The 17,031-nt window shown below is 28.3% G+C and overlaps 1 protein-coding gene across 1 annotated transcript in view; it reads right to left on the reverse strand.

Moving 5' to 3' along the window:
• The window catches only part of LOC113382986 (CDC42 small effector protein homolog), a 38,620-nt gene extending 22,109 nt beyond the window's left edge, over positions 1-16,511 (reverse strand). The window contains exons 1-2 of the mRNA XM_026621246.1: positions 16,371-16,511; positions 16,067-16,163 (exon numbers count right to left, since the gene is read on the reverse strand). The gene's annotated coding sequence lies outside the window, so the exon portion shown is untranslated. The remainder of the gene's footprint in view (positions 1-16,066; positions 16,164-16,370) is intronic.
• Positions 16,512-17,031: the final 520 nt, after the last annotated feature.

A 17,031-nucleotide genomic window follows, 5' to 3' on the forward strand; every position in this document is an offset into this window, starting at 1 on the left:
GTTTCTAATTATAAGTGAAAAAGCCCTGATTTCTAGAGATCAATAAAAAGTCATCACTATGTGATAATAAAAAGACATCACATATAGAGATGGAACGAACAACTGTTTGAGTTGCTATCTATAAAAAACAAATATAGTTTGTAAGAAGCTCATCGCAACAGCTCATAGAACCCTTACGTTCTCATCGCTGATCAAATATTAAAGAAAAGTCAATCCTAAATAATATAATTTAATTTTTTACACTTATTTATATTGTTCAGTACTGCAACGCCAAAAGCTAATAATCAATTGTAAATAAAAAAAAGAGTGTTATAGTGAAAGGTACAATTTTGCCACTTGTAATTTAAAAAATGGAATAAAATAGAGTCCCAATGAATAATATTTTGGGAGTCATAAAATATAAGCCCAAAGGATGGCTTCAATAACATTATTTGAGTTAATAATTCTAAATTTTACCAATTCCAAAACCATTACGCGACGTTCATTGCTATCACATGAAGGTAATTAAAAGCCCCAAAATGTTTACATTAGACAGGAGATTTCGTTTATTTTTAGCGTATTCGGTTTAAGTTATTTTTTCCTTGACAACGGGTGTGCGTGTTCGCATTTTAGTCATCCTTGGAGGGCCTAAAATAATACTGGATCTTTCAACGCCAAGTCGCTCCTTCAACCTATTAGATCGATTGTAAATGATTTTATTTGTTTTACTGATTCCGTATCGATGATTGAGATGCATTAAGAAATGAATTTTTTATTTGAAGATTTTGGATATGGATACCAACATATCAAACAAATTCCAGCAAACTGTAATAGTAGAGCTGAGAAATCCATTTGTAAGCAAAAGCAGTGAACATTGTATCTGGTGCTGATATATTTTGTAATTAATTTTGTGATTGCAGGAAAGTAACCCTTACAGAGCAGAAACAAAATGCTTACTATATGTAATTTAATTAACTTGTATAATTATAGAGTCTAACAAATATTTTATATATTAACACCAAAGCGATTTGCCTGGTAAAAACGGTTCCTATTACTTTTTATTTCTATCACAAAAATTTATTTTTTAATATCTAATATTTCAATTACTAAAGTTAATATACAAAATGCAGAACATAGGCTTTAATATAATTTAGTGCTATGTCTATATTTGCTTAAAAAAAATCTGACTTTTCTTATAATGTGTACTACTGGCTCACCCCTTATATTTATGCAATTATTTATATAACCGTGAATTTTTTTTATTGTAAATTATACTTTATTAATTTTTATAGTCATTTTTATTATTTTATTGTTTCATTATTAAATTGCCCATATAATTGTAAAACCGTGTAATTGACGTCTAAATAATAGAAATTCTACATCTAATAAATCTCTATTGTACATGAAAAATCTAATCTCAAATCTAAAGATAATATCTTTATAAAAATATTGCGTTTATGCGAATTCGAAAGATCAAGTACAAATTCATTTTTTTATATTTTTTATTAGATCTGTTCGAGTCAGACAAAGAATTAAATAACAAATAACGTAATATAAATTAAAACTATAAAACAATCAAATATTTTTGCAAAAAGATGGACAATGAACAAAGAAATGTATTGTTCATACAAAAGTGATAAATGTTTCATATGAATCAAATCATAAGCCAGTCGTAAAAATATTCAATAGTCAATGCAGGTGGTATGAGGCTCCATATGAGGCTGAGGCATAGCAATAATATGGATTGTGAAGTAAAAAGCAATAAGAATTACTGAATTGATAGCAAATAATAAAGATGAATTCATGATATTTATTTAACCAGTGATTCCCAAAGTTGTCCACATGGTAGGGGTACATGACAACTTTCTGAGGGTCTAGGTCAGTGAGAAAAAAAATTCATGGAAATGAAAAAGTCTACATGTCTACATAAATTTACTATATGTATAAACAGAAAAAAGTAAATATAGTCTTTTATAAAAATGTATAAATTGTAGCAAAAATAGGCATTCGATCCGTGGTTGCAATATGGTTGAACTTGTAAAGCTCCTAGTTGCTGACTAATGAAAAGCTTCGCCAAATTCTCTACGGTTTTTTTAGACTGCTTTACTATTTCTGGATACAAAAAAGTTTGGGAACCTATCATTTAAATTATTTAGAAATATATACCCGTGGATTTGTATATGTAAACATTTATATATGTAAGTTTATGCGTATATAACGGATAATAGCGCGCATGCAAAACTTCAACACAATTATCACAAAACCAAAAACGTTAAGTACAATGATCGCAAATTACTATAATTTCGCATCAACGACCTCAATTTCACGAATATGCCGACTTGGCTTCAAAAGGCACAACTTTAAGACAATGCCATTCAAGTTTGTCAAAATGTAAATAACCACATACAGGTTTCAACAAAAGATATAATTGGAACTGCCTTCATATTATCTACTTGAAGGAAGGATTTTAAAGTAAGCAAATAATGTTTAGTGTCATGAAATAATAATCATAATAAATAAAGTATTTTTGGCCTTGCATTAACTTTGGACAATTAAATGTTTTATTTTGCAAATTAAGTCTTCGCTTTATTAGACCAGACAATTAAGGATATGAATATTAAATTAAACATGAAAAAATATCATGCACTATGCACATAACCCCTGCAGCCATAAATCCACAAAATGACTCAAAACCAGTTTTGTAACATACTACTTGCGATTATATTTCAAATCAATGCTTGATAAGCAAGTGTATATATTACTTCAAAGAGGAGACTAATGCTTTTCGTTATAATTAAGCATTTTTAGTATTTAGTTTACAGGTTCCCAAACTTTTCCTGTCGTGAACCTTTTGGGGCTTTGCTATAGACCTCCTATTTACACCATGTCGATTTTATTTTTATAAATTCCCCACTGAACTAAAGTTTATTGTATACAATTGCATACATTTATTAATTGAATTTGAAATAATAATATTAAAAATAAGGTAAACAAAAAGTAAATGTTTTGTTATCAACATTTAGCAACAATTTGCAAGGTTTAATATTACTAATAATGTCCAGCTTGCATCTTTTTTGATAGGAGATCGCTATTTTACAAAAATTTAGTCTTAATATTTTATTATTTAGTATTTTACAATAGTCAGCAAATTGGGTTTTTACAAGCTTAATCATATTGCAACCACACATCGAATGACGGCTTATGCCACAACTTACACATTTTTATAAAAAAGAACAATATTTTATTTATTTTTAGTTCTATTTATAAATATTGCACATGCTTTTTATTATAGATATTAACGTGGTGTTTTGTGATCCACTACCGGAGACCCCAATTTTCATTCCGTGGACCTCGTAATTTGTTTTCGTGGACCTCCTGAGGACCCCTGGGGACTCATGCAGACCTCATTGGGAACCACTGATTTAGTTTATTACACAATAATTTTAAAAGCAATTTTGGCCAACAATTGCATCTTAATTTCACATGTAGCTATTAAAAAATAAAACAAAAAGTAGCTCTATTACCTTTCTTTCTAAAATTTAATTTAAATTTCCAGAGTGTAAAATTCCAAGAAAGGAACTTCTATAAAAAGCGTACATAAATCGTAAATATTGCTTCAAGACCAGGTGGCATGAGTCACATGGCTAGAACTGTCATTTTTTGCCATTGAGAAATTGAAATCGTGTACAATTACAAAATGCATGAAGAGAAGAAAAAAATTAGATAGAAAAAAAAATTATGAGCTATCTTGAGCTAGATCCTTTTTATACAAAATTTACTTAATGAAAAATTAGTCAAATAGAAGAATAATTTCAACAAATAGACTAGTTTTGAAATAACATATTACATTGTGTGTGGAGATAAAATTAGTTCCTTTTTCGAAAGAGAAACATTGCCCGTATGGTTTTGTTAATTATATTTGGTATATAATAATACGATTCTTTGAAATATAATATAAAAATTAAGTGAGTAGTCAAAATTTAAATCTGAATGGAATAGTCAAAGATAAATTTAATAGTCGAACTAATTTTAATAGAAAAACGAACTTATAATGAAATACTACAAGAGATTATATTATTATTAATAGTATTAGTTAAATATTAACTGTAATAAATGAATAATAAAAAAAAACTATCAATAGATAGTTATCCTTATTTAATTGTCCAAAATTTTGGCCTAATGCAAATAATCAAAGAAATATATTTCAAGGATAAATTAATTTATAGTGGAAGTTAAAAAGGTGCTAATTTTATTACTCAATGTACAATATAGATATATTAACTTTAATTTGAACTTCATGATTTTATAATTTTAAATGTGTATCCTGCACATAGATATATATTAGCTGTTAATTAAATATAAAGTGTTTATATTTACTTTATGATAAAATATTTCGTTGTAAGTTAATTAAAAAATATGTCCAACCTTGTATCTTGTGAACTGGTTTAACCAGATTTCTTCCTATGGCAAGTCCTTATTAGCAGAATATTAAATTTTTAACACTGCAATAATATTTTTAATAATAACTTTCCTTTGCACTTTATTATAGTTCAACTTAATAACATCCGAATATACCAAAGTTTTTATGATAAACTTAAAAAAGTCCTTTTAATTCAACACATCAAACTACAAAGTATTTTAAAACCAAGGCAATCCTGTCCCAGCGGCGAAGTATAGAAAAGAAAAACCAATGTAGTTCAAGTTACCACTTTCTTCGCAAATCGACTAAGATTTACTAATGTTCACTATGAAACTTTCAAATTAGATTTGAAAGATTTGGGAGAGTGTCAATAGTAGATGAAAGTGAATTATGAACACAAATACACACGAGGAAACTGAATATACGTGATTAAATACATGCAGCTGTAAGAATACACGCGTCCGGCGCGATGCGCTTCTGGCTTTGAACTGACGAAGTTTGAAGTTGAAGAGCCCTGCTCGATTCTACTCCCGGCTGATGGCAATCAGGTACGAACCGGGGTAATAGTAATGGAATTAGTTGAATATACACTTTATTTTTGAATTTTGAAGAATAGAATCATCGTGAAGCAAATATGTGAACTAAGAGTTTTATTAACATCCTTAAAAGGTCTAGCGGCTTCAAAATAATTTCGATTCAGTCAAGAATCTACAAAGATCTCCAAACTACTTAAAAATTGAAAATTTGAAAAATATATATGTATATCAAAGGAGACGTTCATTAGCAACGTGATCGATTTTTGAGGACATTTGGACCCTCCCCCCGTTAAATTTCGGGATTTTTTTTAAAATAATACACGTGTTATCTTACTAGACACCCATCCTCTCACGTGATATTTCGTGATTTTTATCAAATCCCTCACCATCTTTTAAACCTCACAAGATTAATTTGGACCCCGAAATTAATATCGAAAATAGACGTTTCGTAGGGTATAAAAGAGGCCAGGCGGATACTAAAGGTCTCTTCCACCATCGGCAGCCAGGATTAATATATGAATACAATATTAAACACTCTATCTATATCATATAACAATAATGAATAGAGAACCACAAAATCGTTTATATTCACAACTGCTTCATATATATTTTTTGTCTTATAAACATAAAGGTTGTTGCCCAATTATAAGCCCTTTTAGATCTACAAAATGCGAGTGATAAAATTTAGAGTATTCTAATAATTATATAAAAAGATTTAAAACAATTGTTATTAATCATTCATCAATTTTTAATGAATTATTGATGAATTTTATTCCTCTAATGTTTAGTTACGGTAATAAATAAATAAATCACAATATCCAAAGATAAATTATATCTATTAATCAGTATCTTTTTTAAATAATTATATTTTAAACCAAAAATCAAGTAATTTTCTTTATAACAGCACGATGTCATTATATAATAATTTTAAGCCAATTGAATTATAGATTATATAGTAAATAATCTTAAAATGTATAGTGTAATATAGGAGCATTTATATGCATATACAGTTTCCTCAAATTTTATATTATAGAGACTTTTATATTACCTTGAATATTTTTATTAAATTTCATCTTTATAGATGCAATTTCAAAGCACAACACTTTTTGTGGGGCGTGTTTTAAAATGTTTATTTAATAGAGAATCATTTTCCCCATACTCTACATCGTCAAATATAAAATAATCAAAAAATATTTGTACAAAACTACATCTTTTAGGTATAAAAAGAATCTATTACAATTGCCATCTGCGTAGTTGTCACTCAATTTAGAGTTGCAAAAATTTATCTCCCCTTAAACCAACATTAATCAATATATTGATAAGTATTTTCTATAATAATCTCATATCAATCAATATTTTCTTACTTGATGTTAACAAAGAAATATGATTGATTTACCATTGTGTCTCTGTTTAAATACCGGATGAGTCGAATAAGACATGAACGCCGGTTACTTCGATGAATGTTACGTGCACTTCTATATAGACAGGGTATTTTTAATGCTCGTTTCTTAATTTACTTTAATTACTGTATGATGAGGTAGAGACATTTTACTTTCATTTGTAAATGTAAAAACAAAAAAATATATACGGTAAAAGTACGCTTTTTAACTCAGTTTTGACCTGAATAAACAAATAATTAATCTGTGGTTTTTGGTGATGAAATCATTGTGTTATTTTACTCATCTTTGGTACGTCCCAGGATGACCTTTGGGAATATTGTAAAAAAACAATGTAACAAAATACATGAGTCAATATTCCTATCATTCAATATTAGATCTGAAATTAAGTCAAACTAGGAGAAAAATAATTGTACTACACTTCCAGTAAGTACTTGTAAGTAAGTAATGATCAGTTATTAGCAAGTACTTGATCAGTCACTAATGATAAATCAAATAAAGTTTTGATTAAATTTCGAAGAATTTACTTGATAATATTTATAGACTATAGATAATGATTATAGTTAAGTTAGGTTAGATTAAAATAAATTATAATCATAAATAAATTACGTATGGTTTGTTCTAATTTCAGAAAACTGGCATAACAATAAGAAATATCAGTTATCTCTATAATTTCTAAAAATAACTGTACAAATCAGATATTTCTCTCGAAGTATTGATCAAGATGTCTAATTGATAGACCTCAACTCATCTGATTAATATATCAATAAACAACTCGTTTGTTTGATTTTTATGATCACATTTTATGATATTAATCATATGCTAAAAACATTTTAGCAGTTACAGAAAAAGAAATTCCGATATGTCGACACATTCACCTCAGCTCTATAAATTTGCTTTGTGACTCATTACTCGTTTGACTCAAATTCGCGGTTTAAAAATAACATTACAATTCTTTTTATAAACACTTATATAAAAAACAAATAATCTTCAGATAATAATTTGAAAACATATCGATTTTTAAAAAAATTACACTATTGAACAAAGTAGTGACAACAAAGTAATTCTCTACAAATTGAGTTGTAAAGAATATTTATCTAAAGTTTCCAATCTAATTTCTTCTGATAAATGTAAAAATATAAATTATCACAAATGTGATGTCAATAAATAAAGATAAGGATTCAGTTAGCAATAGCATAAAATAATTAATATCTGAGATCATATCTGTTCTGCAAAGAGATTAGGGTTAAAAAGAATTAATTTCATGGTTTGAAAAATTTGTATTTACCATATTATAGTCAATTTCATGGCTCTGCATACAAAATAGCAGTCCGGAATACTTAATCATAGAAGACCATATGCAAACAATGTTTTTCAATGCAAATTTTTGCTCATTTATGAGGGCCAATAAAATTTATGAACACACCTGCTGAATAGATTAGGATATTTACAGTTACTGTGCCGAACAAAAATTACACCACGGTCACATAAAATTACAACAGTTAACAGGGAAACAGTTAACTAAAATTAATAACTAGTCATAAGTCAATTTTTCCTAAGGTGTGCCAAAATGTTCAGAAGCCTTTGAAATGTAATGTCGATCATACACGCCAATTTACCTAATATATTTAGGATTTCTTTAAAATATATTTAACTTTCCTTTATTTCGAAGCATTTTCAGTATTCGATTAAGTTCAATAACTTTGCCGTGAATCATTTATCGAATCTGACCTTGCTTATAAATTAACAGCAAAGCAGAAATACAATATATTGTTTATTATTAACAATTTATCGCATTTAGATCACAATAATAACAAAGTGGTGATTAGTCATGTTGATAAATTCGTCTTATCGACGCAGACTGTAGCCGCGGTATGAACATTGTTGGCAGTATGCTAATTCGTAATAGTTTGCAATTAAAATGAGTAATTATTTAAAAATTTATATGTTTAATAATGACACAGTTCCTCAATCTTTTAAGTAATACGTAATACTTTTGAATAGCACGAGCTAGAGTTCGAATTGTATTATATTAAGTGCTAAGGACCCCAGGGGTCCACGACAACATTCAGGGAGCTTGGCAATATTCTTTGTGCTTTTTGAGACTTAATAATATTTCTCAATATGAGAAGTGCTAAAGATAAAAAACTATTCAATGGTTTTAAAATAGAGAGTAGAATGCAGGTTTAGCATTACTACTGATCCTCCCCCTCAAAAAATGTAGACTGGTCATCATTAGCCCGATGATTCCTACTTTAAATAGTATTAGTTAGAATAATACAGTTAGAAATTTATAAAAAAATCACCAATATCGAGTACGTAGAAGGTCCTTGGCCAAACCCAAGAGGTTTACGACCAAAAAGTTTGGGAACCTATGATGTCGATCATAACGACCAATACATTTTTATAATTATCCATAAGAAGCAAGTATGTACAAAAAGTACGTCGACTGTTAGATGTTTAGAAACTAAACTTCCAACGTAAAGCATCTTTTGCAAAAATAACAATAAAATTTCCCAAGAAATTCGAAATGTTTATTATTCTCTATTTGAACATAGTTTATTTGCTAAAATCGGACGATTTGTAGTGCAGTCACACGAATTAATAAAAACAAATGGAACTTTTGTAAATGATGTTTGAAAAAATAATCTAAATTGATGTTGAATATGTTTTTGATATAAAGGTGATGCTTGTGCCAAATCTCTACTTCAAATTAAAAGTACAGAAAGCTTTAAAGAAAACTAAAATCACTACAATAGCTATTTTTATTTGAAGTTTTATTTAATATGAAATAGTATTCACAAAATATTTATCTCAAATCTAAATATGCCTCTCAATTTATTTCATGTTCAAAATAAGTATCGATTAAACCATTCTTTAGATATTTCAATGTACTTTATAGGAAAGTTTTATAGTTATTTGAAAGGCGCACTTTCAAGTTTAGAAACGTACAAATAATTACATATATAAATCATTTATCAAAATAATCATTCATTGGCAAGATAAGAAAAAATATTACAATCTAAGATTATGCTATACCGATTATGATGTATACATAATCACGAGAATTGAAAACAACTCATGATTATTTACAATAATTCGATACTAATCTGCATTTGTTATCGTTTCACAGATTCCCAACATTCTGAAGCTAAGAAGTAAATAAAATCATTGCAATAGAAAATTATTTATTTATTAATTCAATGCAGCAATGTCGTGGTAGGCCTAATTTAAAGGCAAGCCTTATTTAGGTATATCATAAAAATTAAAGCCAATATCTTTACTGTTCGATATCTGGCTATCTGGGTAGGCCGAGGTAGGTAACAAACCTTCAACCTTAGGCTGCATGACCAAAGCTCTTGACACTAAACCACGAAGAAGCCCCAAAATATATCAGAAATTAGATTTTAAACGCAAGTTTTTTTGTATTAGCATCTAGTTTTATGTATATTCGTATAAATAGTTGAAATCTGAATTTCTAACTTTTACTGCCATATTTTTAAATTCATTTCTTTTATCTAAATGCTTAAGATAGTTGGCTTGAGAATCCCCAGCAGTAGTTTTTACTTCAGTATACATGATTGATTGTTTCATTCAATAAATTGATATCCATACATCCGACGTCGAAATGATGATTCGTTCAGCAATTCGTTCAATTCGTTTGCAGTTCGATAATACATTTTATACAGACACAAAAAGAAAAACTGTATTAATCTGTCGAGAGTATATATTGCAGATATCTACAACAAACTTATTTCCTTGTTAAATGACAACTTTACTTATCAAGTCAGGAAATTTATTTCATCATAGGTATACTATTAGTTGAACTATCCACCAGCGGATTAGGTATTAGACAACTTGTGATAATATTTCTTCGATCAGCGATCAAAACTACATTTTCTATTAGTGGTCAACCATTCTTCAGACTACACATATTAGATATGTATATTAACCAATGTTGGAGTGTATATGTTGCAGCAATGCCCACGAAGAGCATTCTATTTTCACTTGAAATATAGAAACTCAGATGAGAATTTAATATCATGCTGCTTGATATTGAGCCGGACTGAGATTGAAATTGATTAGTTTGTGCAAAGCCACGTTCCACACCACGGCGGACTCATTGTGATAATATTAATTGTTGAAAAATTAGAATTATTATTTTATCTTGAACTATTCACGAGGCTACTAAACTTTGCATATTACTTTCTCGGTAATATATGCATCGCTATTCTTTCTCTTCTAAGCCGAAACAATGACAAAATGAATCTGGTTTCGTGAATAAAAACAAATATTATGGAAAGGCAATTTCTCCGAATTTTTGAAGTATAAAAATTTACAAGTATAATTATTATTATTTTTTTTAACAACGCTATATAATAACTTTCTTCGAAAAGACTTTACCTTGACACAATGCCCTGTGACAGTCGTGAAAGCGCGCAAAAAATACACAATGGGCAAATAAAAACTAAAAGACAATATAGAGCAAAGTTGAAGACAACATTTAAAGAAATACAAACAAAATAATGGTATGACGAAATTCAAGTGATACGAATTAAATCGGGAAACAGGAAATATTAGTTTTACAGTTACATGATATTTCGTAGAAGCAGAGTGAACGACACATTTCTTTTTGAATTTGAATGCAATTGGAGTCATATAATAAAATAATAAAAATTATTAGAAATTTATCTTTGAGATTTAAATATTATCTATTACATAATATAGCTTTTATTTATAATTCCTCCTCCTCACTTCCTAAACTACTAATATTTATTCAAACAAATTTCGCATCGCAAGGCTATATATTTTTAGCTAAAAGAGTTCATTATAAAACTACCTGACCCATCCATAATTAACATTTAGTGTTCGGAGCTAATTAACTTGAAATGAATTTTAAAAACATCATTAAATACTTAATTTGGCGTGCAAGTTCAGCGCTACTGATCTCTTTGTTGTCCGCGGGAAAAATCCTATGAACTGAATATTTACTTATTCAGGCATTCATTATTTTGTCATTCACCTTGTATAGAAGATTATCATGTTCGAAGAAGATCATGCCATAAATGTGTATGTGTTATATAATGTAATGAGGAAACTTGATGAGAATAATAAGAATCTCTATTATACCTACAAATGTAGCAATTAAAATTGACATAATCAGTTTCTGATTATTTCTGATTAGCTTTTGCAATGTGAATTCAGGGCAAACTATGTCAAATATATGGGTATACCATATATTTTATATGGACAATTATATCAAATCCTCCATCAAATCGTGATACATTTTTCAAATTAAGGAATTCAAATTGTTTACATACATGTCCCAAGTTTACAAATGCCATTACAATATCAGCATGGGAGAAGTGGTTTCCTGTTAATATTTTGTATGCAAGAAACAAACTCATTCGTGCTATTTCAGTATAAATTAACCATGAATATAGACACATCTACACTAGTCGATTATATTCAGGTCGCAGCATAAAGACATCCAATGGATTAACACATTATATAATTTGGAATAAAATTACGAAAAAATGTATTACTTATGTAATGTGAGAAATAAGCAATAAAAAGCTCAGTACTGTAAAATTTTTGTGAAATAAAAAATTGCAACTGTTGGAATTGATTAAAACTCAAATCTGTGTCTTGAAATCAATATTTTTATCGTGCAGGCTTAGGTAAATTAAAAAAAAAAGCTGGTGCAAACATATAAAATTAAATTATAAACCCATATCACATCAGCACGTCTGATCCGGCGTGATTACGTGCTGCAAAACAATATACTTTTTTATCATTCTTTAAGATCTGTCTGATAACGAAACGTCTGTAAATGAAATTTTAAGCGTTCGGCTAACAACAATCAAAATGCAATTTCAACGCGAAGAGCATGTTTAAATGAAACATATCTACATACATGTAGTCGAACATGGAAAAAAGAGAGCTGGTGTATATTTTCTTCCAATTAAATTGAAAATTGTTTGTTAAACGTCCAAACATAGTTTGATACCAAGATAGTAGTAAAATATAAGAAAGAAAATGCAGAGGATAGCGCCAGCAAATGCGCAAACGGCAATTCCACAATTCTCCTATTCTCTCTTCACACCAGTAAAATACAACGTGTTTCCGATCACTAAGGTTTATACCCAAAACTGAACGGGTAGTGATGTGGCAAATCGTAATCGTGGCAAATATATAATTGTCATGACATTTTCTAATTTGCAAAACAATCAGAGATTTTAATACAGTTTCAGGCTTTGCTATAAAGCTCATTTTTGATACTTTTTCATGACATTTTCTAATTTGCAAAACGATCAGAGATTTTAATACAGTTTCAGGTTTTGCTATAAAGCTCATTTTGATACTTTTGTTTAAAAATACAACCATTACACAATTTTTCAACCTGCCTCAAGTCTAAACACACACAGGCCGCGCGAAATCAGTTAACACGATGAACGATATTTATCCGTAAACTATTTTCGTTCATCGCCCTCCATCTTTCAACACGAAACCATACGGTCGAAATTTGCGCAATCGAAGACATTGTGCAAGATCGGATGAAATAAATCTATATATCTCAAAGAAAACATCTATTCACAACTAATAAAAAAATCTTTGCTTTTCTATGAGCCGCCTTTTTAGAATTTTATACATTAAGGATGCGCAACATCCTAAACAGATTTTAAAAGATTCATTGATAGACTATATCATCGACACAATAGGTACATTATAGAGATCACATAGATTTTATTGTATTTATATACAATGCAAATACACACAACTAAACCACTTCCCATAAGCCTATAATATTTTAAGAGGTTGGTTTTGGCTATTGACTATGGACTATCAATTCATGGGAAGTTTCATCAAAATGCAGAAAAGTGAATCAGAGGTTTCTCTTGTCTACAAGAAATTTTGTTGATAAGCAGCTTTTCCGCATATAAACGATTATTTATAGTACTACTGTCAGGCCATTTCAGTTTAATTTCCTTACAAACAAATTAAATACATAAGCCATACGGTGGTTTAATGTCTTTTGCACAAACCAAAATTTCATTGCGTTAGAGTACATATTACGTAACAGATAGTTATTTTAAGATTAAGACAGATTGAACCCGACTTCCTTAATAAAGAAATTTGAGAAGAATTCACTGGAAGAATATTTTATTATTCAGGAAATGAACAACTACTAACGCCTTTGAGATTCATGAAATACTGTAACTAAAACCGAGGATTTTTCAAAAACAAAATGCAGGCATGCCAGCTAATTGAAAAACAGTAGTTTATCATAATTTTCCATTATATGAAAATTTGCAAGAACACTATGTTTTTTTCATTCCTATAATTGCAGTTTTAATAAATATAATGGAATTAGTATATTCATTCAGGATGCTTGTGAAATTCCATTATACGCTACACCTGAATTGTTTATTTTGCAAATTCCATAGCACTATAAACAATAAACAAATGATTGATATGAGCATGCATGTGCCGGCTCTGAGGTCATAAGCCCTCAGTAGAATTTGTTATATTGACCCTAGACTTCATAGATAATACAATATCTGTTGTTTTTACTTTTATATCTTAAATTGATAAATCTGCATTTAAAGCAAAGTATATTAATGACCTAGAATAATAATAAATTTGAAATGCGATATGCATATGTTATCTTTTTACAAAACTATGCTGACATAGAAACTATTTGTTTTTATCAATTACCAATATATTTCGTTCCAATTTTAAAAAAATGCAAAACACAAGGCTTACATTGGTAGACAAAGATTACAAAGTAGGCGCCAACTTTTGATAAAATATATCCAATACGGAATTCCGTGTAATTGTTCCTCAAAATGATAACGAAGAAAAAATTCATTTCCTGGTACGAAAATATTTTATACTGCATGAATTAATAATGATTAATTAGAAATTCAAAATGAATACATTAATTCATTTTGCAGAACTAATTTTGTTTATTAATAAATGATAAAATAAAAATTTATCAACCAACTAAGAATTCAACAATGAGAAACTTAATTTGCATACCAAAAACGCATTCAATGGAAGTTACTTATGAAAAACTTGAACTAGAAAATTCTTAATCAAAATGGAGTTAAGTCTGATAGCCTTACAGAAGCAAATATTTATTAATTAACAGCACAGCCTTATTTTATAAGATCAGTTTCCTGTATCCAAATATATCAAATGTATACATCCACCCAATAACTTTCTAGAGTACAATCATATTCACTTTTACACATTTCCTAGTATTAAAATGTAGAGCAAGAACAAGAGAAATAACATTTATTTCAGATCAATGAACAAGTGAATGCAATCAATCTATGAAAGTTTTTAATTGTGATAGTCGATCTGATTGCAAATTTGCAGCTTTTATATAAATCAAACTGCATACTGGAAATGAAAATCAAAATCCCTGCTTTTGAAGAAAAATAAACTCTATATGAAAAGCTTCAATAATTCTAATACCGAGTTGATAAAAAACAGTAAATTTGTCATAGATTGGTAATAATCTCAATGAATAGAAATTAAATTTCATTTTAGTAATTTCAATTTCATAAATTGGAAGATTTCTATTGCCACTTATTATAGAGAATTTATATATTAGTAGTTTAAAAAAACAACTACTTCGATTGTTATGATATATAGGACATCCAATTTGAAAAGCTAAGTTGAAATCCAGTTAATTGATTTATGATTATAAACATATAGCAAACTACTATATCTATTTATATCACATTCAACAGGCCTAATATTCCACTGGCACATTTGTTTGAAATTGAACAGAATATGTGTGGAAGTAAACACAAGTTTTAACTATATTTCGCGCAACTCGTTAAGAATTTCTAATGATGGTGGCATTAGAACATCACAGAAATTAAACTTCCAGAAAGCAAAAAGATATACAGTAAAACCTAACAATCTATAAAGAAAATACAGGCAAATATGAAAACATATCTAAAAACGGTATCTGACATAAAAATTTCATAAAATTATTGCAGTTAACATAAGCATAATGTTATGTTGATTCCTAACAAAGTTATTAAATGTAATCTACTGCCTGTATATATAGTGAATAAAATCACTATATCTACAAAGGGACTAAATAAATACATTTTACTGGGAATACACGACCTGGATAAACTTGTCACAGAAAGTTGAAATGTATCACATTTCCATCACCCCTAAAACATATTTTATTATTTATATGTACTTTCAAGTAAAAATCGTCACTCACTTCAATACCAATGAGTTACTACAGAAATTTCAAACTCTAATAAAGCATTATATAAAATTACTAACAATTGTAAGATTCCCCAACTCCTATCTCGAATAAAATTGGTTTAACGCTCATATGTAGAAGTATTAATATTAAGATGAATTCCAAATTCTTCATATTGAGAAATATATCAAAGTAAAAAGGTAAAATGAAATCCAAAATACAAAGTACAAGTTATTATTAGAAATAGGACGATAGTCAAAAATATATCTGCATAGTATGTAATATATTGAAATAATATCAGCATATTGTTATATATATATATATATAATATATATATATATATATATATATATCTATATTATAACTATATATTTATATATGTATATTTATATACAATATCCAAGAATCAAAGAAAGCTATCTGACATTTCCCAAGTTTACATACAAGTGCTGAATATATTTTTATTTGTTTCCATATTGATAAATCAAAAACTTACATTATGATTCCAAAAAACTCTGTGTGGTGAAAAGTTATCTCATACAGAAGAGAAGTATAAGTAAGGCACTATTTTTTCATTCAATTACATATTAAATCTGCAAAAAAGAGAACTTAAATCAAAAAGTTTTCAGATAACATATTTATAAAGAATTATTTAAGAATGTAGGAAAATCTCTACATCATCAATGATGATATAAAGAGTTTGTAATTAATAAATGTTTGTTTCTGTTAAAAATAACAGATAGTTGAAAGCAATACTAATAATTTCAGATTATTGAATCAGCAATAATATTAAATTTTACCTTTCAGTCTCACAGGACACGTTATTAGTATGAACTAATAAATATGCTTAAATATAATAAAAACACTCATATTCAAATAATTAACCTTAAAACTGTAAATATTTGACATCGACATGCACTGGGACATCTGATTTGTGCGTCATAATGGCGTCCTGTCAATGTGAAATAATTAAAAGACCTGAAGTTATATGCGGAAACCAACTTCACACAATAACCACAATTTCGTTATGAAATATGAAATCATAATTATTAATTAATAATGAGTATTTAATATTTTTATTAATAAAAGCTTCACCTTAGTACAATACATTCAAAATACAAATCTATAAGTAAAAAAAAAATTAATTTAAAAAAATCTTATAGGTGTTTTAATAAAAAACACAATTAAAATAACCATAAGATACATGATTTTTGTCAATTTTATTATTTTATATAATTATTATTAATCATTAAGTGTCTAATCATCATCTGACTTATTAGAATCATTATCAGCACCAGATTTGTTTTAGAAGTATCAGCATCATCATCACCACTTCCACTAGCCCACTGCCTTCATCAGAATCCTGCAATGCTTAGTTTTATCAGTTTTCTTGGCTTTGTGGGCTTCAAAATCTGAACCATCTTCATCAGAAGAATATATTGCCCCACCAGCTATAAAAAA

Source organism: Ctenocephalides felis, unplaced genomic scaffold (genome assembly GCF_003426905.1).
Source record: "Ctenocephalides felis isolate EL2017-DRISC unplaced genomic scaffold, ASM342690v1 CF-g0.4_SCAFFOLD_03570, whole genome shotgun sequence".
NCBI lineage: Eukaryota > Metazoa > Arthropoda > Insecta > Siphonaptera > Pulicidae > Ctenocephalides > Ctenocephalides felis.